We start from the raw sequence: 24,225 nt of genomic DNA on the forward strand, positions 1-24,225 counted from the left end.
TCTATCTTTTCCTTATCCATCTTAAATACCACTTTAATCTTAGACACATTTTCCACATTTCTGTGCTCATTGGCCTATTCCAGTTACATATTTCTACGCTTGTGCCAATACCCCACTGTCTTATTTACTGTAGTTCAAAATTAATCTGGATGTAGAGAGGGCAGCGCCAATTCACTACACCTCATTCCTTTTCTTCAAAAACATCTTGACGATTCTTGGACATCCATTCTTCCATATACATTTTAGAATCAGCTTACCCAGAAAAACTCTCTGGGTAAGTTTGTGTGTGCACATAACAGCTTTATCTCTTTCTTTACATTTCTTTTAACATTTATTTCTTTGACTTGCTGCCCAGGCCAGAACATGAAGCATGATATTCAGTGGAAGCAGTGATACAAGACATCTTTGCTGTGGTCCAGATTTTTTTTTTTTTAAGATTTTATTTGTTTATTTGAGAGAGGGAGAGAGAGACAGCATGAGTAGAAGGGGTAGAGAGAGAAGGAGAAGCAGGCTCCCGGCTAAGCAGGGAGCAGGGAGCCCAACAGGGAGCTGAGACGAGGACCCTGAGATCATGACCTGAGCCGAAATCAGGAATCAGATGCTTCATCAACTGAGTCACTCAGGAGTCCCCATTTTCTTAATATTTTAAAACATAGCCTATATTTATAGTTGTAACTGATTTGTAAATCTTACTATGAATTATTTTATCTCTATAAAAAAACTAGTTAAAAACAGTTTTAAAGGGGCGCCTGGGTGGTTCAGTGGGTTAAAGCCTCTGCCTTCAGCTCAGGTCATGATCCCAGGGTCCTGGGATCGAGCCCCGCATCGGGCTCTCTGCTTGGCTGGGAGCCTGCTTCCTCCTCTCTCTCTCTCTGCCTGCCTCTCTGCCTACTTGTAATCTCTATCTGTCAAATAAATAAATCTTAAAAAAAAAAAAAAAACAGTTTTAAGATTTTTAAGAAGATCAACTTTTGGCTTCATTCTTTGTGTACGTTTATTGTCTTTTTAACTTCTTAAGACACTTGGCTCTCTAATTTATATTTTTCTTATTTTCTAATATAAACATTTAAAAATTTCCTCTGGTGTCACCTTTGTTCATTACACATATCAGGTATGTACTATTTTATTATCCTTGAAATTAATGTATTTTCCAATTGCTGTCTTCATTTGTGTGTTTTTTTAAGATTTATTTATTTGAGAGCGAGAGAGTGCACGCTCATGTGAGTGGGAGGAAGGGCAGAGGGAGAGAGGAGAGAGAATCCCAAACGGATTCCCCACAATGTTGGGCTCAATCTCACTGCTGAGATCATGACCTGAGCCTAATCCAAGAGCTGGACGCTCTCCCGCCTGAGATACCCACACGTTCCTAACTTCATTTGTTATTTGACCCCTAGATATTTCAGAAATATGTTTAAAAATCTTCAAACATACTTGTTCTTTTTAAATGTTGTTTTAAAGAAATATGTAATTCCATTTTAGTCAGAAAAGAGAGTGTCCGTGATATGGTAGCTTTGCCACTTACAGAGACTTGCTTAATTGAGTTAATGATATAAACTGAACTTTCCCAAGTGTTCCATGTGTGCTTGAACACAGTGTGTATTTGCCAGTTGCTGGGTTCAGCGGTCTATATGCAGCGTCTGGAATAAATGTGTTAATTACATCACTCAAATCTATTTCTAGCTAATTTTTTGCCTGCTTGATCTCTCATTTTTGGAGGGAATTGCATTAAAGTTTACTACTGAGTAAGTGCATTTTGCTATTTTCTTTTTGTAGTTCTATCAATTTTTGCTTTATATACTGAAATTATTTTAGTAGATATGGAAAAGGATAGAATTGTTATTTTTTATGGTGAATGAACACTTTTCAATATTTAATGATACTCTTAATCTTTAGTAATTTATTTATGTTAAAATGTATTTTGCTTGATATTGTTGTAGCTACATGAGCTTTCTTTCTACTAGTATTTGCCTAAAATATCTTTCTTCATCCTTTCACTTTTGACATTTCTGTGTCCTTACTTTAAGATATGTCTGTGGTAAAAGTATAAAGCTGAATTTTCTAAAATCCATTTTAATAATCTCTGTCCTTTAATTGGTAAGTTTTCAGTCCATTTGCATTTACTGTGATTACTTATCCATGTGGATTTATTTCTAACATCTTTTTTTTATTTTTTATTTCTAACATCTTATTACATGTTTTCTATTTGCCCTATGTTTTCTATTCTTTTTTCTTTTTTCTCATTTTTTTAGATTAGTCATTTTTTTTAATTCAATTTTTTCCCTTATAATAATTTGGAAGTTTTATATTCCATTTCAATTATTATAGACACTAACTTTAAATTTTTAATAATAAGTATATTAATTTTAACAAAGTCTACCAATAAGTATTTCCCCTTTTGTCATACATGTTATTATATACCACTAATTTAACTTTATCTTCATACATTTATTTACTTACTCAGCAGATATTTATGGAGTGCTGGTTATGTGCAAACACTGTGCTAGGAACATGGGATACATCAGTAAGCAAAGTTTTCCAAAATATATATAGTAAGAAAAGTCTCCTAAAGTAAGAATTCTTTTTTTTTTTTTTGAAATTAATAAAATCTTTATAAAAATGGAATCATAAACAATGTGCTTTTAAAAAATTGTAAAATATCCTAACATTGATTTTGCCATTTGAAAGTTTTTCAATATAAAGTCTGGTAGTGTTAAGCATATTTATACTGCTATGAAATATATCTTGAGAATATTTCATCATGCAAATCTGAAATTCTGTACCCATTATTATATGTTTTTCATGTAGAAAGCATATTAATTAATTAATTAATTAATTTTGTTATGTTCAGTTAGCCATAATACAGTACATTAGTTTTTGATGTAGTGTCCAGTGATTCATTAGTTGTGTGTAACACCCAGTGCTCATCACAGCATGTGCCCTCCTTAATACCTGTCACCCAGCTATCCCACCTTCTCTCCCCCCTCCCTTCTGCAACCCTCAGTTTTGTTCCCAGAGTCCAGAGTCTCTCATGGTTTGTCTCCCTCTCTGATTTCTTCCCATTCAGTTTCCCCTCCCTTCCCCTGTGGTCCTCCACACTATAAAGTAAGAATTCTTATCCAACACCCTTATGAGGGTTAAGAGTTCTAAGGAAACATTTTTTTGTTTCTCCTCTTTGTCTTACCACAAGACCCAAAGTCCAGGCAGAAATAGAAAAATTCCTTTGTGATTTATCTTTGTATATAAGCTGAAAAGTAGAAACTGAAAGAGATCAAACTGCCTATACATACACACATTTATAAATACATATACATACCTACTTGTGTATGTACCTATAAACACAAATTTTATCAAAATGTATTTCTACACAGCTTAACGCTTCCTGTTATTGCATAACATTTATCACCAAACCTTAAAGAAGAAAAGAAAAAAGAAAAACAAACATAATTTTCTCTTGTTTTCCCTCTTCCGTCAACCTCTGTCCTCTCTTTTAGCTAATTCTTTTGGGATTTACTTCTAGATTTCTAAATAACATGCTTACATTACTACTTCCAGACTTCATTTTAGTCATTGCGTGTAAGTCCCCTGGGTTGGCACCTGAAGCTGGGCTGGCTTTCACTTCACCTCCTCCATCATCCCATTCACTCCCCTTGTCCTCAGAAGGTTAACTCCAGGAAAGACAGTAAGTGGTTCATTTTATGTAGCTATATCTTAATATAGGCCTATATGATTTATGCTCGACACTAGCTTTTTTATAACTATACAGACTCTATTTATAGATGAATCAAGCAACTTTAATATTTTTTCCCTTTTCTGAACTAGTTTTGTTTATCTTTTCTGGAAATAACTAGAGTCCTGAAGTTTTGTTTGCATAAGTTCCTATGCATTTATCATTGATTCAACCCTAAACTCTTCACCATTATTGCATTCTTCTCTCAAAACATTCAGGGACACCAAACATTCTGTCAATTGCAACTTCTTCAAGAAAGATGGCTTGCAGCCTGCAAATGCACTCCAGGTGGGACTGGCGGCCATCTAATGCTTGAAGCTCATTCTAGGCTGTCCCCTCACCTTCCTCCGAAGGAGTCTCTCTGTTTCTCTCCTGGGCTGGATCCCCTGTTTTCTGTACCCCATCTTCCTTTTTCTGAGCCTCCTCCCCTATTTGTGGCAAATGCAGCCTTCACCAGCATTTTACAAATTAAGGTACTGGAGGGAGGCAAACCTTTTCAGACCTTATATGTTTGAAATTGTCTTTACCTCACACTCAGTTTAGCTAAGAAAAGAATCATTTTTTATAAGTTGATTCCTTCTATAATGTTAAAGGCTTTACTTCATTGTCATTTAGGTCCTGGCACTGCTGTGAGGTCTGAGTCTTGTTATTCGAATTCCCGATCTTTGGAAGTGATCTCTTCTTTCTGGAAACTTGTGGGATATTTTCTTTTGTTCCTTAGTGTTCCAAGAAACCATGAGGTGTCTTGGTGTGGGTTATGTTCACCTATAATGTTGGGTGTTCAAGACATCTTTTTTCTCTGGAAAAACATACCTGCCCGTTTGGAGGAAAATATCTTGAATTATATGGCTGTTTGGATTTTGGACTTTCTGAATCAGTGCCCTGGCTTTATCTTTTCAATAATATTTTCTATCATGTGTTTCCTTCCTTCCTTCCTTCCTTCTTTCTTTTTTGTTGTTGTTGTTTCTGGCTTTCTATTTTTGTTTTATGGAAACAATATCTTCTCTTATCTCTCCGAGGATGTTTGTAATTCTACCTTTTTTTCCCCCTAAATATTCTTCTTCCTGTATGGTCTCCACTTCCTCCAAGTGGTTTTCTTTTTCCTGTTTGTTTATTTACTTTTTTGTTTTGGTCTGTCTTTCACGATAGAGGCTTTCTTTGCCATGTGATCACCCTTGAGTATCTGCTCATCTGTACGAATGGGATGCTAGCAAGCTGATTGGAAGCACTGAGAAGGGGTTTTGGCTTGCCAGGTGTGGTCTTCGTAGTGGGGTGTTCTGGCTAGGATGTATCTTTGAGGGCCTCCTGGCATCAGTAGCTTTAGCCCTTCCTCTTGTGCTTGCCAGAGGCCCCAGAACGTTCTCCTTTGTCTTCCCTAGAGGATTTAGTCCTAGATGCCTATAACCTGGGAAGTGGCTGGGGAATCCCAGCTTTCAGTTTGGGCCCTTATTATCAGAATGATGCACCTGTCTGAAACAAGGGCTGGTATTTGACAGTCTAGAGCCTTTGTGTTTTATTTCCATCAGCCACTAACTCTTGTCATCTTGCTGCAGTTTGAAAGAAGCAGTCACCTGTAGTGTGGGGGGATGGGACAAGTGAGATCAGGGTGGAAACTGGGGGGCCAACTGCTCTTCAACCAAATGGACCTTCAACCAATCATTTCGTTTTTACCCTCAAATTTACCTCTACTCCCTAGAGATTCCTCATGCCAATTGTGACTTCGGGGGGAAATTTGCAGTCAAAATTCTGCTGTTTCTTAGCTTTCTCTACTGCAGACTTAGGATTAAGTGCCCTAAGTTATCTTCTGAGTCAGTTGCTACTCTTCCATAGGTTTTTAAGTTTCCAATATTTTACCACTACTGATTCTTTCCTGCAATCTATTCTCATGGTTTGTTCATTAAAAAAATATATATATTTTTGCTCTGATTTTAGTGGGGCTTCCGAAAGGGTGTCAGTAAGTGATGTATTCATTCTCCATATACATCCAGAAGCAGAGTGCATTTCTTTCTCATCCTCCTTTTGCCAAGCGTGTAGTGTTCTCCAGAGGTCTTGGTTCCAGGTTCCACATTGAATGGGCTTTATATCTTCTCTTCCTTATGGTCCTTTAAACTAAAACCTTCACTTGATCAATTGCAAAACCAGTCTAAGTAGCTTGGCATGAGCACAGATTTATGACTGTTTTCCTATTTCTGTAGGGATTTCTCTATCTTGTGAGCTCAGCTTTGCATTTAAACAGATGCCAATTATATTTTATTTTGTTTTACAGCAGGAAATTTCAGGGTATCTGGTCCAGCCTATAATTAAAGATGGAAGTCTCCTGTAGATTTTTAGTCTCTCAAGACTGGCAGTGGTTACTCAAGCAGATAACGTCATACTCATTCATTCATTTAACAAACATTAATTGACCTCATATTGTCAGAGCTGTGCTTGAAGCTATTTGTGGATATGTCCTTGTTGTACCTGTGCCCAAGATGATTGGAGAACTGAACAGAGCAAGGCAGTTGTGCATGGGGTTCCTAACAGAGCCCAAGAGGGTCTGCCAAACCATGAGGTTTGAAAGAACCACCCAGTAACATACAAAAGAGGGCAGGGTAACAGAGTGATGGTGACTGTTAAAGAAAACTTGGTAATGTGGCTGGACCTTGATCATTGATCACTGGCCTTTGGAAAGAAACACTGGCATTTGGAAAGAGACATTTCAATCTGACACAAAAAGAGATGGGAATGTTTCCTCAACCAGAAGCTGTAATGACCCAATAGTGTTTCACCAGAAAATTCTGAGAGCTTCATGCTGACTACTGGGACAGGAAGGGATAGAGATAACTAGAGGCAGAGAATCCAGCTGGGAATGACCGCAACAGTCCATGGATGGACTATGGCTTCCATTCTCAATTTTGTTTTTCTTTTCTGAGGAAAGAAGAGTTTATGAAGATCTCTAAAACTTCAAATGTATTTTTTTTGAATTTTGATTTAAGATTCCAACTTTATTTCAACATCACACAACTACTTTGAACTTCTGGTATGGAACATTATCTAGAGTCATATGTTTGCCAAATATCTCTAAGTGACATAAAAATATTAAGTTCTTTGTAGTTTGAAAGGCTTTTCTAGATAAGAAAACTTTAAAACAGATTTATTCATCACACCATCTAATTGCGTTTTCACTCTGTGACCTCCGTCATCCGGTGTTGTACAAATCCAATATAGTCCTGAAAATATTTTGGATATTGAAATTCCAAAAAGCTTGAAACTGTATTTTCTTATTTTCAGTAGAAGAATAAAAAAGCATTTCTTAAAATCCTGATCAGTTTTCCCATATATCACTAAGCCACTCTTAGAAAGGTACACAATTATCCGTGGAGGATTTTGGGAAGATATAATGGATTTAAAACACCAGTTGCATTTAATGAACTCATTAGTAGTGAGTGGACAAATGTTCGGTGCGACCATGTTTTTGGTAACTGATACATGTTACATTGTCCTTTCTTATTGCTTACGGTTTTGTATTCATTTTCTTTTTTCAAAATGCTGTTTTTATTCTCTTCTCTTTTTAGTTATAACCTTTTCTAGACCTCTTCATGTACTTTTTTCATAGGCTTTTCCACATTCTTAGAAGGCATTTTCACTTACCCATGGGGGGAGGGGGAAGATGATGGCGATAACACACAAGTTTAAATAACCCAATCAACAAGACAAACAAGAGAGAAGCCATCTTACAGGGGAAACAGCTAAGATAGACCGCCGGGCGCCCCATGATCTCTTGCCCAGACTTGTGTTCAAATGATGAGTTTTTACTGGCCCCAGCATGCAGATATTTTATAGCAGAATTTCAATTAGGATAATGCATGTGGAGTAAAAATGGTTCCAAGTCATTACAGAGAATATTTGGAGAGTGTGATTCAGGTTAGTAAATTCGATGTCTGTATTGTGTTCTGTGAACCCACTGTCTTTTGTTTAAAAAAAAAAAAAAGAAAGAAAGAAACATGTTTTTATAATTAACAAAATAAATCCAAAGCACAAAAATACAAAAAATAAAACCAATTATACTTATTTAATTCCTTATGGTTTGCACCCCGTCTTCTGATTAGACAACAAATCTTTCTGGGGAAATGACCTCATTTTACAACTCAATCCAACAAATGATGCTGGCGGTCTACGTGGTGGCAGGCACCAGGCCAGGCAAAGAGCTGCTCATGACACAGATAGAGCACCTCGGCTGAATCCGTAAGCTTGTTCCAGAAAGTGCTCGTTTCCTCCCAGTTTCCACGTCTGGATTCCATGTATCTGCCACTAGGTAAATGGGTTACTTCTCCATAGCACTCCACCTCCCCAAACAAACAAAACCTTTTCCCAACCACGACCAAAGCAGCAAACAGGCGGATCATTCATACTCATTCATTCATTCAAAATGTGATTATTAAAATAAGAACATGAATTATTAGACCACGAATAATCACAAATCATTGCACGTGATTCCTGTATATTTTAGAGAAAAACTGAAAGCAGTAAAACACATAAGGGGGCAAATTAAGTATCCTTTCCCCATTAAACTTCAATTTTTAGCCGTATCATCTTCTTCTAACCCCACTTTCCTTATTTTGCAAAAACATTTTACTTTCTTAGATTAAGTTGCCAGTGTCAAAAAGTCCTAGATCTTCAAAGCTCAGTTTCTTCTTTTCTCTGCTTCAGCGTTTCTTGTGGTTCTGGGTTCAAAAGCCTATAATTTCCTTCACTTACTAGAGAAAGGCATTCTCTTTCACTCCTTGGTACTCTGAATAGATTCTGACGTTTGTTAACTGTCAGGCTAGACTTCCAGAGGAAATCTGGCTCTAAGCTTCTAGAACTGACCTTCCTTCCTCTTTTCTTTTCTTTTCTTTTCACAGTCAGAAGAGGAAAAATCAGGAAGACAATGGCAAGCAGTGACAAACACTCATACACCCAATAGGACAAAAAGTTCTCCCAGTAATCAGGGCAGCTGTCATTGACCCAGACTGACTTCCTCCCCTCCCCCCTCTCCTCTCCTCCCCTTTGAAGGCTCCTAAGCTCAGTGTCCACTGAGAAGACAGTTTTCACAGGCTCCCCCAGGTCAGCACTGTCTGAGAGCAACACACTGTAAGCCACATACGTCATTTAAAACTTTCCTCCAGCCATATTTAAAAAGTAAAAAAAAAAAAAAAAAACAAAACAGGTCAGTTAACTCTACTAATATACTTTATATAACACAATGTACTCAAAATACTACCTTTCAACATATAACCACTATACAATATAATAATGTGATATTTTAGAATCTTTTCTTCATATTAAGTGTACTTTATACATACTGCACAGCAAATTCGGATGGCTTGGTTTTTATGGGGAATAGAAGACTGGAAGACTCACCCCTCCAACTGTAGCACAGGCAGTGTATGATTTTATAAATGGTATAGCTAGAAAAGTATATTCATATACCTAAGGTGTTCCAAACCTACTTAAAATTTCCTCATAACTGAAAATCATTATCCTTCAATAGTCACATCCACATTGATAAAACCCATTCATCTTTTAGAAAAAAATAGCTTTGACTTCAAAGCAAAAGACATCATTTTCAGATCGATGTCTGCTTAAGTAAATTCATTAACTCTTGTGTTAATTCGGTATTAACATTGAACTCAAAATAGTATTGACAGATTGAAAAGCAGCTGTCAGTATCGAGTTCTTCATATTTTTCTTATAGTTCTTGCGGCCACTTTACATAGTGCTTTCAATTACAATGAAAATGTTCTACATATTGACTCATGAAAGGAAAGTATAAAAATTATTATTATTGATTCTATTATGAAAAACTTTGATTTCAATTTCAAGTCTTGCATCTGTCTAGATAGGTCACTGATAAGCTCTTCCTTTCTTTGGAGCTCCAAATTTAGCTTATTTATATGCAATGTGATATTGGTGTGAAAATATAGATCATGTTGCCATTGTTTATTCTGATTATTGGATATTTTGTAGATCTTCCTTTATTTTCAAGGATGAACATTGGGATTGGACTTAACGGTACAATAATGCTTGTAAAACTTTTCATCACTCAATCTGAGAGTATTGGCAAAGAAGTCATGAGGCCATTAAATTCACTGTCTTCTACTTCTTTCAACACTTCTATTCACTTATAATGATTCACTGCATTTGCAGGTATACACTGAATGATTTTAACAACTGTATCCACGACAGATTTCACGGAGTCTGCTTCAGAAAGCTGGGCATAAATATTTGTAAGCTGTATCATACAGTGAAACAAAGAAAGAAAGGAAACGTCAGTTCCTTTTTAAAAATTCCAGTAAATCTGTGATTTGAGTTAGCAGAGCTGAAGATTGTTTGTTGTGTTAGAAACTAACTTTTTAAAAGCTAGCCAAAATTCTTCCTTGACAGATATAAAATAAAAAATACCTACGCCATGAGTTTGATATTTTAGGCTATGAATGGACAATATTTCTTTATAAAGTAAGACGTCCTCAGAGACAAAACAAACTCCAACCACTCCTTGGGCAGTGTCTTTTATATCTTGTGACTCATTTAAAGCTAAAACAAATCAAAACGAAAACTTGAAATTTTTCAGATTTTGATATTGTTAAGAAGGTCTTGTGTTTTATAAGCAATTGTTTGGTAGCTTAATCGAAGTTCTTTTGGTGAGATATCTTTTAAAAATATTTTCCTCATAATTTTCCAATAAAATTTCTATAACTGAAATAATAGTTTCTTTTACCATGTCTCCATCTAAAAATGTATGCTTGTGTGTATGTATGTGAGAAACAGAACAGTTTTATATCTGGCCAAAATGACAAGCTGACATCCTCTTTAAAATTCTTAAAATTTTGTGACAACATGAATAGACATGGAAGACATCATGCTAAGTGAAGTACATCAGTCACGGGAAGGCAAATACTGCATGATTCCACTTATAGGAAGTATCTAAACTAGTTAAACTTAAGAAAGCAGAAAAGTTAAGAGGCAGAAAAGAGAATATTGGTTGCCGGTGGGTGCGGGGAGGAGAAAATGGGGAATTGTTCAACGGTATAAATGTACTTCTAACAGATGAGTAAGTTCTAGAGGTCTGTTGTACAACATTGTGCCTATAGTTAACAATATAGTATTGTGCACTTAAATCATTAGGATGATAGATCTCATGTTAAGGGTTTTTAACACACACACACAGCAAAGGGACACAGGGAGACTTTGGGAGGTGATAATATGTTTATTTCATTGACTGTAGTGATATTACAGGTGTCTACATACAACCAAATTCATCAAATTATTTACATTTAAGTATGTGCAGTTTTAAAAATTTCAATTATACCTCAATAAAGCTGTAAAAAAGAAAAAAAAAGATATGAGGAATCTATGCAAGTCAAACCTGTAAAAAAACAAAACAAAACAGAGAAGTAAAATGGCAGTTACCAGGTGATGGGGATTCGGGAGATTGATGGTGCTTAAGGGTATGAACTTATAACCAGTGGTGAATAAGCCATAGAGATCTAATGCACGCTATAATGAAAACAGTCGGTAATGCTGTACTATCATGACAGAATGTGATAAATATTGCTTCAATGGCAATCATATGACTCTATATAAAGGTATCAAAGAAACATCCCTTACACCTTAAATATTTAATTGCAACATGTCAAATTCATCAGATCAAAACAAAATTTAAAACTTTAAAGATTTATTTATTTACTTACTTACTTATTCATAGAGTGTGAGTGGGGGAGGGACGAATGGGGAGAGAGAGAATGAATTCCAAGCAGACTCCCTGCTGAGCAGGGAGCCTGACCCTGGCTGGATCCCATGACCCTGAGATCACGACCTGAGTCAAAATTAAGAGTCAGACAGTGCTAGCCACATTGTGGGTGCTGTGGCCACGTGTGGCCAGTGGTCACTGGGCTGGATAGTACAGTCTCAGATTATGTAGTAGCTAGCCCTGGCAGACTCCTAGCTGAATCTCCAATCCCTCCAGCAGGGGATTTGGATTCCATTCCCTTCAGTGAATATTCAAACTCACTCATGAACCAATACTTTAAAAATATAATTACATTGTAATTTATGTGGCTCCTCTAAATAAGGATGTAATGAAATAACAGTATAAATTAAGAATTAAGAGGATGTGAGGGCGATCTGGCTGCGACATCTGTCACCCCATTGATCGCCAGGGTTGATTCGGCTGATCTGGCTGGCTAGGCGGGTGTCCCCTTCCTCCCTCACCGCTCCATGTGCGTCCCTCCCGAAGCTGCGCGCTCGGTCGTAGAGGACAACCTTCCCCGATAGAGGAGAAGACCGTTCTTCGGTCAAGGGTATACGAGTAGCTGCGCTCCCCTGCTAGAACCTCCAAACAAGCTCTCAAGGTCCATTTGTAAGAGAACGTAGGGTAGTCAAGCTTCCAAGACTCCAGACACATCCAAGTGAGGCGCTGCACGTGGCAGTCTGCCTTTCTTTAAAAAAAAAAAAATTAAGAATTAAGAAAACTTGGGCGCCTGGGTGGCTCAGTGGGCTAAGCAACTGCCTTCAGTTCAGGTCATGATCCCAGCATCCTGGGATCGAGTTCCCACATCAGATCGGGCTCCCTGCTCAGTGTGGAACCTGCTTCTCCGTCTCCCTCTGCTGCTCTGCCTGCTGGTGCTCTCTCACTCTCTCTGTCAAATAAATAAATAAAATCTTTAAAAAAAGAAAGAATTAAGAAAACTCAACTTTCAGAAACCTAGCTTTCACAAGTTCCACTACATTTTTGTTTATTACATATTATATTAAATAGGCTATTCCACCTAAACCATTTAACACAATAAAACATAATAAGCAACCCACTTGTTTGTTTTTTTCCCTGTGTCATCTGATTGCTGATGATTTTGAGCCAAAAAGACTTGGAAGTGAACACAAACGCCAAACACATTTAGACGACATAGTTTCCATTTTCTGACAATAAGAAGACTAAAAGTCAGCTCTAGACAGCTCAAGACAGAATTAATGTAGGGACCTTTAAATAAAGGGAATTAGGCAACACCGTGGAAGATACCTAACCCTGGTTTTATGTGGCACAGAAGAGTCATTCAGTGGGTTCCCATCTTGTTCTTAAAGAAGAGCAGCTGCCTTACATACTAACCTGCTACTTGGTAAGGCACCTCCACAGGCTGAAAACAGGTGATCCTGTGCTTCCTTCCAGGCCTAAAATCACACGAGGAGAACCTGGAGTGGTTTATAAGCTTGGACTCTCCAATCCCCCATGCACATGCTAAATACTTAGAAATAACAACGACAGCCTCTAAACAATATAGACTTTTCTGAACTGTTTGTTAGAATGATGGCTATCCAATTTAGATACATGATGGGAAAGTAACATGTCCTTCTGTGTTGTTAATAGTAAGAGGGGGACTTGAACTATTTTCTCAGACAGGCTGACCCCTGCAGACAGGCATGAGCCACACAGGGTAGGACAAAGGGTGGGGAGAGCTTGGAATCATACTTGGATAATGTCCTGGGCCCTGTTCTAAGTAACCCTGTGAAGGAGAAATCATTATTTTCTGCATTCTTCAGATGAGGACCTGGAAAGCTCAAGGAGATCAGAGGCCACCTATACGTATGCTTGAGTGCGGAGGTCCTACTCTTGACAGAGAGCAGTACTAACTGGACAGACTTGGGAATTCTAGTCCGTACTACTCGGCAAACCAAGACTTCCCTTGACACTGGTTTCGGCTGTGATCACGTGTCTATACCTTCCCAAAGCAAACCTTTCTATCATTCTGTACTTTTAGCTGAAGAAGGTGTCTATTAGGCCACCGAAATAAGTAATAGTGTGAAAAAGCAACTTAAATAGTAGAGTGATTCAATTTAAACAGTTGGAGAAGATTAAATAAAATTGCTCTTTTTAAATTTTGATGAATACTTATTTCTATGATTTAATTATGGTGTAATTTATATTAATTAACGTTCCTTCTGGCAATAGCTAAAGTACAAATTCAATTGTTGCTTAAGACCTTTCCTAGTCAAAGACAATAAAACAATGCCTCTGGTTCAAAGGAGAAAGGCTAGCCTTCCTGTTTCCGAAGGCAGAGGGACATGCCCCTAATTTTCCTAGTATTATGAAGATTAAAAAAAGAGCTGTGCTGGGTCATTGCCCCACTTGGTGCCATGTAAAATTGGTACTGTTTCTGCCATGTCTAACTAGTCTAAGAGTGCTGTTTTCCCAGAGGTGCTAGAGAAACAGAGGCCAGCCTCCAGTCTGTGTTATGTATTAAATGACGTTGAGTGGCTCTGGTGTCCTTGATGATTTCCCAATGTAGAGGAAAACATTCTTTAATAGAGCTTTGTCCTTACACAAAGCACTTTTTAATAGTAATAGTCGGAATAGGAAAGTGGGTGTAGATAGGAGGTCACATTAGGTGGCTGAGGGACTGCAGAGGGCTGAGGGGCTACGGGAAAGTCAAAGATCAGAGGATTTTAAGTTTTAGTAGCTCAGATAATGGTGGCACCGCCAGGAGAAGTAGGAAAATTAAGAACCAGGTCGGCTTGGATGGTGGAGGAACTGAAACCACCCGTAGAAATCTATTTGAAAATAGACAGTTGGTGGCAGTAAATTAAAAAAAACCCAAAAAACCCAAAAAACCAAACAAAAAACCTGAGCAGTTGCCCACCTCCTTTGTTTGGGACTTGGGCTGTCACTTATTATTTCCCATTAATATTGGCATGATGTCAAGGGTCCATAATGGTCTGATAAAGGTCTGAAAGAGGCCAACGATTTATAGAAGCTGATATTGCCATGTTACAACCTGATGCAATTTATAGAACCAATGCCAGGTCATCCAGCCGTCTGTTCTTCCATCCATTCAAATTCATTCATGTATTCTAGTAGCGAGCGCTCCCATGAGCCAGGCACTGCAGGCGCTGTGCTAGGCATTGTGGATAAAAGGGTTAATAGCACAAGGAGCTTAATAAGAGATGATAAGAAAGCAGATAATAACATCAGAGTGAGTATGCAATGGCAGGGATAGAGGAAGAAGCATGACCTGAGCTCATAGAAGAAGCATCTAACCCAGCCCTAGTGAGTCAGACTGAAAGGATGGGGAGCAGAGAGCCGGGGAGGTGGCAAGGTAGAAGGTTTCCGGGCAGAGCTGTAAGCGGGTCACTATGGTTGGAGCAGAAAGGGGTATTCACAAGCTTGGACTGGACAGAAGAGCTGGGAGATGGTACCTACTGAGGAATTAGAATGATCTCTGCCTAAAGTGGGAAGGCAGGAGTGGGCTGGATGTAGAGCTTCGTGGAGCACTATGTTGTCTTCTGATCATCCGGGGACTAGAGCCAAGTGTTTCCACCTCAATGAGCAGCGTCTTGGAAAATCAGGATCGGAGCTCTGGCCCTGGCACCCCTAGGCACCCCACTCTGACACTCTCTACCTTCCACTTTACTGGTACTTATCAAGGAATAGTAAGAAACTGTGTTTCATAAGTACTTTCTTCATACCAGGGACGATGTGAGCATCTCACGGTGTCTGTGAGGTAGGGATTATTTTTATCTCATTTTACATCAAAGGAAAACTGAAGCTCAAAAAATTAGAGCAGCTCGCCAAAGTGACGGGAGGGTCTGAACCCACACAAGCTGAGTCCAGAGCCCACACCTGTGACTATAGGGAGTGTAAAAAGGCAGGTAGCATTCATTTATCTAATTCCGATGTTACCATATCACAGGAGAAGAGTCTGAAAGATAGAACCACACTTTTTTCTACATAAAAAAAATGTATATAACATAAAGGATGCCACTTTAACCATTTCAACATGTACAATTCAGTAGCATCGATCACATTCATACTGTGTGCAACCATATCCACAATCTGTTTCCAAAAACATGTCCATCATTCCAAACAGAAACGCAGTACCCATTAAGCAGTTTCCCCCGCCCATGGTAAGCTCTACCTTCTGTTTCTATGACATTTCCTGTTTCATATATTTCATAGGAAGGGAATCATACAATATATGTTGTCTCTGGCTCATTCCACCTACCATAAGGTCTGCAAGGTTCATCTGTGTCCTAGCATGTAACAGAACTGCATTCTTCTTTACAGCTGAATGATATTGCATGGTATCACACATTCTGTTTATCCATTTATCTGTTAACGGATACTGGGTTTCCACCTTTGGCTACTTTAAAAAATGCTGTAATAAACACCAGTGTACAGGTAGCTGTGTAAGTCCCTATTTTCAATTCTTTTGAGTATATATCTAGGAGTGGAATTGCTGGAGTGTCTGATGAGACGATGTTTGGCTTGTTGAGGAACCTCCAAACTGTTTTCCGCAGCAACTGAATCATTTTATATTCTTACCAATAAAGTAAAGGGTAGGACCATAAGACTTTAAAGGTGAAAATGATCCTGAGTATACTCAGTTAGTTAAGAAGACATGAGTAGTTTAAAAATTAGTCACCATTTTTTATTGTTGACTGTATGTCAGACATTTACACGTGATATTCCACTGAGTCCTCTCCAAAACCCCATGGTGTGGGTTTTACAGATCAAGAAACTGATGCTCTCTGATTTTAAATGCTCAGTATTACACAAAGGATAAACAGTACAGCTCAAGCCTGTGCCTTTTCTCAAGTACACTCAAGGTCCTAAACACGGATCTTCTCTGGGGGCACAAGGTTATTTCCTGGAACTGGGTCTCAGTTATGTCCATCTCTAGGATGATCACAAAATTTAGTGTGCTAGTGAAAGCTTTTAATTATTTCTGTAAATTTATCTGAGGTTCACCTTTTGTGTGTGCGTGTTTTCATACTACCTGGGTTCATGTTTTTGAAATGCAGCTTCCTTGTCAATAAACAATGGAACAGGCAGGAAACAAAACACTTTGTTGTTACTGTTGAGTAAATATAGCGTTGGTGCTGGTTCTTCCTTTGCTGAATCTTCTCCAAAGTATTTCTCTGGGTAGCTATTGTAATCTGATCAACAATAAACATTCTGCTAATTTGGATGCTGTTAGTCGTTGGGAGAACTCATCAGATTTTTACATCTGTCTTTTTGTCCTTCATGGGTGTGCTTAGCACCCATCTCTTGTCTGATTTTCTTTGTTACAGATTGAATTTCCACATGCTGCCCCACAGTGCCTGTAGCCTTCCTTTCTAACTCTTTGCCGTGTTAAGACGGTTCATACACAATTGTGAAACATAGGCGTGTTCTGTCTTTAGCCAATGACAACATTTCCCCCAAGAAATTTCCTTCTACTTCTCCTCTATTTTATAGGTGTTTGATTTCATTCATGTGTCCTGTTTAATGTCCTCATGACGCAATGTCCTCATTGCAGTGTGGCTGCCTTTTCTCTTTAGCTTTCTAAACAATTTGGTGGGCCATTCTGGGGGTCATATTACCTTTTTTTTTTCCCATCTAGGATTTTAAACCCTCTTATCGGTGATACTGAGAGTTAATCTCACAGACTTCCCAGTCTGCTCTTTTTTACTTACAGAATGAAAACACACTCAAAAGGCGAGTCATTGCAACTGTTCCCCCAACGCTTTCTCCAAGGGCTCTTCTTACTCATTTTCTCCTCTCTATTAGGTTTCTTGGTATCCTAGCGGGGACTTTCGCTGCTGCTGGCTCGCCTGGCTGCCCCAGGCGTTGGTTGTTCTGGCTTCATGGCAATAGTTGCTCACACTTGTATACCGCTTTATACTTCAGAAGGCACATTGAAACACATCATGTGACTGGAGTCTAACTTCAGCGCAGTAAGTTTTACAAACCCTATTTATAGATGGGAAACTGAGATAGAAGGAGGCTAAAATAAATTTCCCCAAACTGCACAAACTAAGGGGCAGAAGCGGGGACAGTCCACATTTTTCTTATATTTTCTTATATTTTATCAGCACTTAGGTTAGTCAAATTCTTTCTGAGTCCTAGTAATCAGATAGTAAATTGGCACAGGAAAAAACGATAAAGAGGGTAATGGGAAACAAAAAGGAAATAAAGGTGGGAAGAACCAAAGTATAAATCAGATGATGGACACGTTTCTAAGCCCTAAGTCTGAACTGCATATTTCCTCACTGATCTGTATCAGGTTCCTATTGTTGCATAGAGAATCCTTACAAATTTAACAGCTTGAAACAACACCCACTTAGGATGGCACAAGTCAGGGTTTGAATCTGGTAGCGAGAGACTGGGGTCCCCTCAGGGCTCCCAAGGCTAAAACCCAGGTGGTGACCAGCCTGGCTGTCATCTAGGTACTCTGGGGAAGAACACCGATCCCAGCCCATTCTTGGTGGTAGCAGAGTTCAGTTCCTTGTGGTTGTAGGACTGCGATCCCTTTTCCTTCCTGGTGGCCACCAGAGCTGCTTCTCCTAGAAGCCCCCACATTTCTTGACAAGCGGCCCCCTCCATCTTCAAGCCATCAGTGGTATCTTGAATCCTTCTGCCTGAGATCCTTGATGCCCCCTTCTGTCACCAGCTAAGGGAAACTCTCTGTTTTGAAGGGGCTTTGAGGATTAGGTCCGACCCACCTGGATAGTCTTCCTATTTTGAGGCCAGCTGTGCATTTTAACACAACCTAATGATGGCAGTAAAGTCCACCGTCTCCGCAGTTCTAAGGATTTTGCAGGATGTGCAGGGGACACGCGGGGTGGGAGGCTGAAACACCTTTTAGAGTTTTGTCCTCTGGAGCAAATATTGTTTTCCACACACCCACAGGCTTGTTCTTCCTCATCATTTAAAATATTACCACAGTGTCTCATACCCCTATCGTGAGGACTTCAGGGATAACCTAAAACCTCTCCAGTTCTCGTTGATTTTCTCTTTGAGTGTGGCTGGACTTCCGAGTGCTTGCTCTTAGATGTCTAGTGGACTCTTCTTGACTCTGGTCCCGAGAATTCCTAAATATACATATCCCAAAAGGTCCTTTTGGCTCCCCAATCCGGCAAATCCCATTCTTATTGCTAAAGGTCTTTTGGCTCCCAAATCCAGCAAATCCCATTCTTATTGCTGACCTCTGTCTTAGTGCCCAGGGTGGCTTGCCTCAGCATCATTTGCTGGCTGGTGACAGTGGCCTCTGACTCTTCCCTCGGAACCCTTAGCCGGTATCAGGCCTGAGTCCTATCCCACTTCCCACGTCACAGAAGCAGATGAATGACACCCGGGCTCAGCTCTCAAGCTACTCTGGCTTCCTCTCCAGGTCCCGGTCAGATTAGCATCAATTAATGTCCTCTTCCCCAGATGCCCGGCCGTCCGGGGACCTCCCAGCCATTCCTCATTTCTGATCTGATGAGCACAGGGAATTCCAAGCTCGCTTGTTGAGGCGGGTGACAGACATCGCAGGGCTCGGTCAATACCGCGGTCTGGACGATGATCCTCTGAGAGTTACCGGAGAGCCCACCTGCCCCGGGGGAAGGGGTTGTTTAGAGTCATGGCTTTAAAACGTCATCCTATTATGTGCTCAACGTTTTCTCAGCTGCCTTACCATATGTAAAGAATGCGGCAAGCCTGCAAGAGGAGTCGTATTAGACACATTTTACCAACAAAGACACTGAAGCTCAGGAAGTTCAAACAATTTGCCCGAGGATATAGAATAAGTGACAGAAACACCTCACTCGGCGCCTCTTCCATTCCTGTGATTGCTGGCTCTGAAGGAAAGAGTAACACACACTCTCAGAATGCCACAAACACAGCAGAAACCGCGTCGCAGTCTCCCACGTCGGCTCCTCGTGGCTTGTATCCCATATGCTTTTTAAAAGCTTTGATTTAGGGAACCGTCTGCGGCGGTCCTTTCGCTGTCACGGCTGCTTCCAGCCCCATCGGCGCGGCTGCCGCTTGCACATCCCCGCACCAGGCCTGCCGTGCAGGCTCCCTGAACGCCTCACACAGCAAAACAACTCAGAAAACAGTTGCCACGAAGAGCCGTATGGAAAAATTGCATGTGCTGTGCGTCTTTGGGACAGCAGCTGTGTCTGCTTCCTGTGGGGACAACCTGGGAAGGAGGGGGACAGTGTCTGAGCCGCAGGACTGTGTGTCTGGGGGCAGAGCGAGGCACCCGGGCAGACATTCTGGCTGGACAACCCCCTGACTCTCGGGTGTCTTAACAGATCAACAGCAGAGAGGGGCTGTGGTTGCAGCGGATTCCTTTGCTCTGACCCTGGTTGGCTCAGCGCTGCCATTTTATTGCTCCCCACGAGGTCTGTGCTGGTTCGTCAGTCTCAGTACCTGCCAACTGCTTTGTTTACTCGGGAACCTTCCCCGCCCACCGCCTCTGCCCCAGGCTGAGTGGGGCTGGCCGCTTCTGCATCCACTCTCCTTACCACGGATGATCAGACCAGGAGTGGGACCCTGAACGACAGCCGATCCACGGACTTACCGGTGACCCTTGAGGACGCCTGGTGTGAGAAGTTCTTCCCTATCAGAAGCTGTAGTGCTTGACAAGGCCAACCAGGTTCTCCTTCTCGAAAATTTGGATGGGAAACCGTAGTGAGCACCAGTCAGCTGGTAAAAAGTGGAAGCGACAGACACAAAAAGGGGTGGACAGCACAAGCAAGAGAGCGCACATCAGTGCTGGGACAGGGCACTCCTGAGACAGGTGCGGGAGACCAAATGATCCAGTGCCTGGAGTCGTCAGAGACCCCAAATGACACACCCGTCCTCACCTCTCCAGGTCCATTAACTCAGTGGTTTAACAATGTCCTGAAGATCCCGAGTGTTTCCTGACTTTCTTCGCTGTCACCCTCAATATGCTGTCCCCTCTTCTAGTCTAATCTCTTTCATTGTCTTTTCGGAAAGACTGCGGTGGTTCTGGGTGATGACAGCTAGAGACAAAAAAAGAGAAAATCTGTGTCTCTTGTACCCTTTCAAAGAGAGAGGAAATTTTTCCATTGACTTCCCAGCAAGCTTCCCGGCCATGTCACTGGTTCAAGTCCTACCTGGTACTTCTTCCTACATCAGTCACTGGGGCCAGCTGGGAGGAGCGCAGCCTGAGCCCCTCCCAGCTCCCCCGCCCCAGCACAGGCTGGCTCTGCACCCCAACCCGGTCAGGGTCAGCCAGGGAGAATGAAACAGCCGTGTCTGCTCTACTTACTACCTCACACCCAACAACACTGTTCCATTTCATGACATGACCTGGTTGCATCTGTTTCTTTCAACTCAAAGAATCAGTGAATGTCCAGATCATCGTTAGAGAGCTGAGGGACTGGTCCACAGCAGGGACACTCAGTGTTTGGGAGTCACGTGTGTATGTGAATGGAATATTACATGAGGTCCTAGAAGCCTCCATTACTTTCCAATACCATATGTGGCCTCAAAGGCTTACACACACACACACACACACACACACACACACGCACTCTTAAGAGGATCCAAGGAACAGACCTATCACACTGCCGCTAACCGCTGGACTGGCTCATTCCTTGCTCTCTTGGGCCTCCTTGGCAATGTGGCAGTCGGCCTCTTGGGTGTAGAATCTGCTTCTGGCCTATATAGAGGCTTTTCTAGTGGTTCTCAGAATTTCTTGAATATCACAGAACTGGCTGGAGCGTTCCTGAAAACAAAAGGGCTAGGCTCTGCCTCCAGAGTCTCTGATTTAGGATTCCTGAGGTGGAGCAGAGGACGTGAACTTCTTAGCGGTTCTGAGTGATGTTCCTGCTGCCAGTCTGGGACAAGACTTTGAGAACCACTGCTTTAGTACAAGGATCCAAAGTGGCCTCTAAGAAGGCCACTGCAGAATTTGTCCTGAAGGAGGGACACCCTTCTTTCCTGTCACTTGCTTCAGGAACACTTGGCCTCCCGCTGAGGGACAGAGGGAAGGAGGGAGGTGGAAGAGGGAAGGGGTTTGTCTTAGGCTGACAGAGCCTAGCTGGGCAAATGGGCGCAAACTGGCCTTTCCCACCCCTGTGCTTCCACACCTGTAACACGAATAGGTACTGGCTCTGCCTGCTTCGTGGGCAGCTGTGAGGAAACAGACAAGGGAGGCGTTGAAAGTGCACAGGTCATCTAGGTCCACATTCCTACTAACGACAGTAGGGGACTAAATCAGGGCTGTGTAAAGGACCCTTTGGGGCTCCGCACAGATGAATTTCAGGGTTTCCTGTGCTTCTGATCCTCTCCAAGCAGGTGCCCACTTTCTGGAAGTTGTGCGCGCACACCGATCTCAGCCCTGCGCTCCAGGTCGGCACGACCCGGGAGCACGCGTGGGGCGTGCGGATTGCTCTCGTGAAGACTGGGGCCGCAATTCCTCGCCTCCCACAGTCTACTCAGGGATTCTCAGGCTCGAGCCCGGAGCCCCAGGGGCTGAGTGCGGGAGGAAGCGCGTGCTGCCCAGGACGGGAGTGGTCCCGCCGCTGGAGCGGGCGGCGCAGGCAGGGCAGGGGCGCCGAGGGAGGCCGCCCGCCCCTGCCGTGCGTCCCCGCCGGGCCGGGGGGCTGCGCCAGCCGGCCAAACATTATTCAGCACCCCGCGTCAGCCTTGGCTCCGGGCGCTGGCGCGAGCCGGCCGCCTTTTGGCTGCCTTGGCCCCGTCTGAACCCTGAGGGCGGCGGGCCAGGCCCCTCTCCCGTCGCCTCCCGGCCGCCCCGGGCCGTCTTCGCGGGGCCTCCCCGGGCCGCCCCGGGTTCCTCCCGCCCGGGCCTCGCGCCGATCCGCCACGCTTGCAGAGCGAGGGCTTTGCTTGAGGGTTGGCCGACGTGCGTGCGCCCTGGCTCCCTGCGCACCCCGCTACCCTGGGCTCCCCGGCTCAAAAGAGCCCGCACCCGGAGCGGAGGCGCGCGGGGAGAGTCCCCAGCTAGGCTGTGCCTGTCGCCGCCCCGGGGTCCGCCCTGACCGCCGGCTCAGGGGCCCTCTGCTCCGGGGCGGGGGTCGGGGCAGCGGCTGCAAGGAGGAGACGCACGCGGCCGCCCAGGCGTCTCCCGGCGCAGAGGTTTCGGGTCGCGGCGCGCCCTTCGGGGCTCCAGCCGGGCGGGGTGCCAGATGTGTGCAGCTGTGCGGCGCTCAGCTTCCAGCGGGTTCTGGGTGGGAGCCGTGCCCAGAAGCAGCCCCGCTGCTCTGTGTGTGAGCCGGGGCGGGAAAGCTTTGTCTTGGGGGGCCCACGCTAGGCCAGAGAAGGCTCCGAGAAATGGGCCTTTGGAGGAGAAACTGGACTTGGATTGAAGATGGGGTCTTGGTTCCACTTACCAGTTGGCCAACTTTGAGAAGTCTGTTTGCTTGACTGTAAATAATAAAGCTATCATTTGAGCGTTTCCTATTTTCCATATTTAATTTTTAAATCTCAACGATTTGCAGAATAGATGTTACCCACATTCTACAGAGGAAGAGGAATCCAGGCAAAGTGACTTGTCAAGCTTAGACCACCAATCTGGGACCCATGACCCCAAACTGTCTCTAACCCGAGACAGTGCTGGCTCTGTGAGGATGTGGATGGCATCCAAAGAATTATGGATACCATTCTCTTCCGACTTGAACTTCAGCCAGGCCCTGAAGTCCAGGCCAGACGCATGACCATTCCTCTTGCCTACCTTCACAGCAGAGCCTCCTTAGGACAGCTGGGGAATAGGAGGGGCTCAGACAGGGGACCCCTGACAGCCTGGCCTCCCTACCCCACCTGGAACTAGGGGGTGACCCTTCTTCTCATCCAACTGACTGCTCTCTGTCCTCGAGAGGCAGGATGGGCTTCACTGCTGTGGAGTTTTCCTCCCCCCGCCTCCCCACCACAATCTTGGGCAAAGGGATTTTTTTCTCCCATGTTCAAGGTTAGAAGCCCAAGGATTTTCACAAAGTTACTCTGGGTGGCTCAGGGCTCACTCAGTCTCAGGACCCCCTGCGAGGCTGGCAGCGCCTCAACTTTCTCATCTGTGGTTAAGAATCACATTGCAGATGAAATGGGTGAGATGCCGGGGACAGAAGGACCCATGTGTCGGAGAAATTTGGGCACTAAAGTGAAATATATTAGTAATACACTCGCCTGACCTCACAAGAATTGTGGTAAGGCTCAAAGTGGGTAATGGCAACAGGAAGGCTTTGGGAGGTGTGAAATGTCTCACCAACGCTAGGAGGAATTATTCATACAAGGCAGAGGAAAGGACCAGAATATAAAGACAAAGGCTATCATGGAAAAGTGCAGGCTAGCACGGGAAGTAAAAAGGACCATACAAATAGTTAAAACGTGAGACTCCTGATGCATGCAAGTACTACACGGTATACCCCCGTGCTGCCTATTCATACCCATTCTGGAATAACAAAGAACATATGGATATATCTGGGCAGCCTCTGACATTCTTACTGCTGTAGGAGCTGCTGTAGGAGCTCCTCATCTTCATATTAACTCCTGCCAGGTTGTCTCCTCTCCCCAGTTAATCCCCTTCTTTCTGTGAATGTGGGTCTACAGCGAGATTGTCTTTTTCCTGGGAGGCAAGGTGTATTAGTTTCTTATTGCTGCTGTTAACAAATTACTGCAAATTTGGTGGTTTAAAATAACACAAATTGATCGCCTTACAGTTGTGGAGGTCAGAATTCCAAAATGTGACTCCCTGGCC

The sequence above is a fragment of the Meles meles genome, chromosome 17 (assembly GCF_922984935.1).
Source record: "Meles meles chromosome 17, mMelMel3.1 paternal haplotype, whole genome shotgun sequence".
In the NCBI taxonomy this organism is placed as follows: Eukaryota; Metazoa; Chordata; class Mammalia; order Carnivora; family Mustelidae; genus Meles; species Meles meles.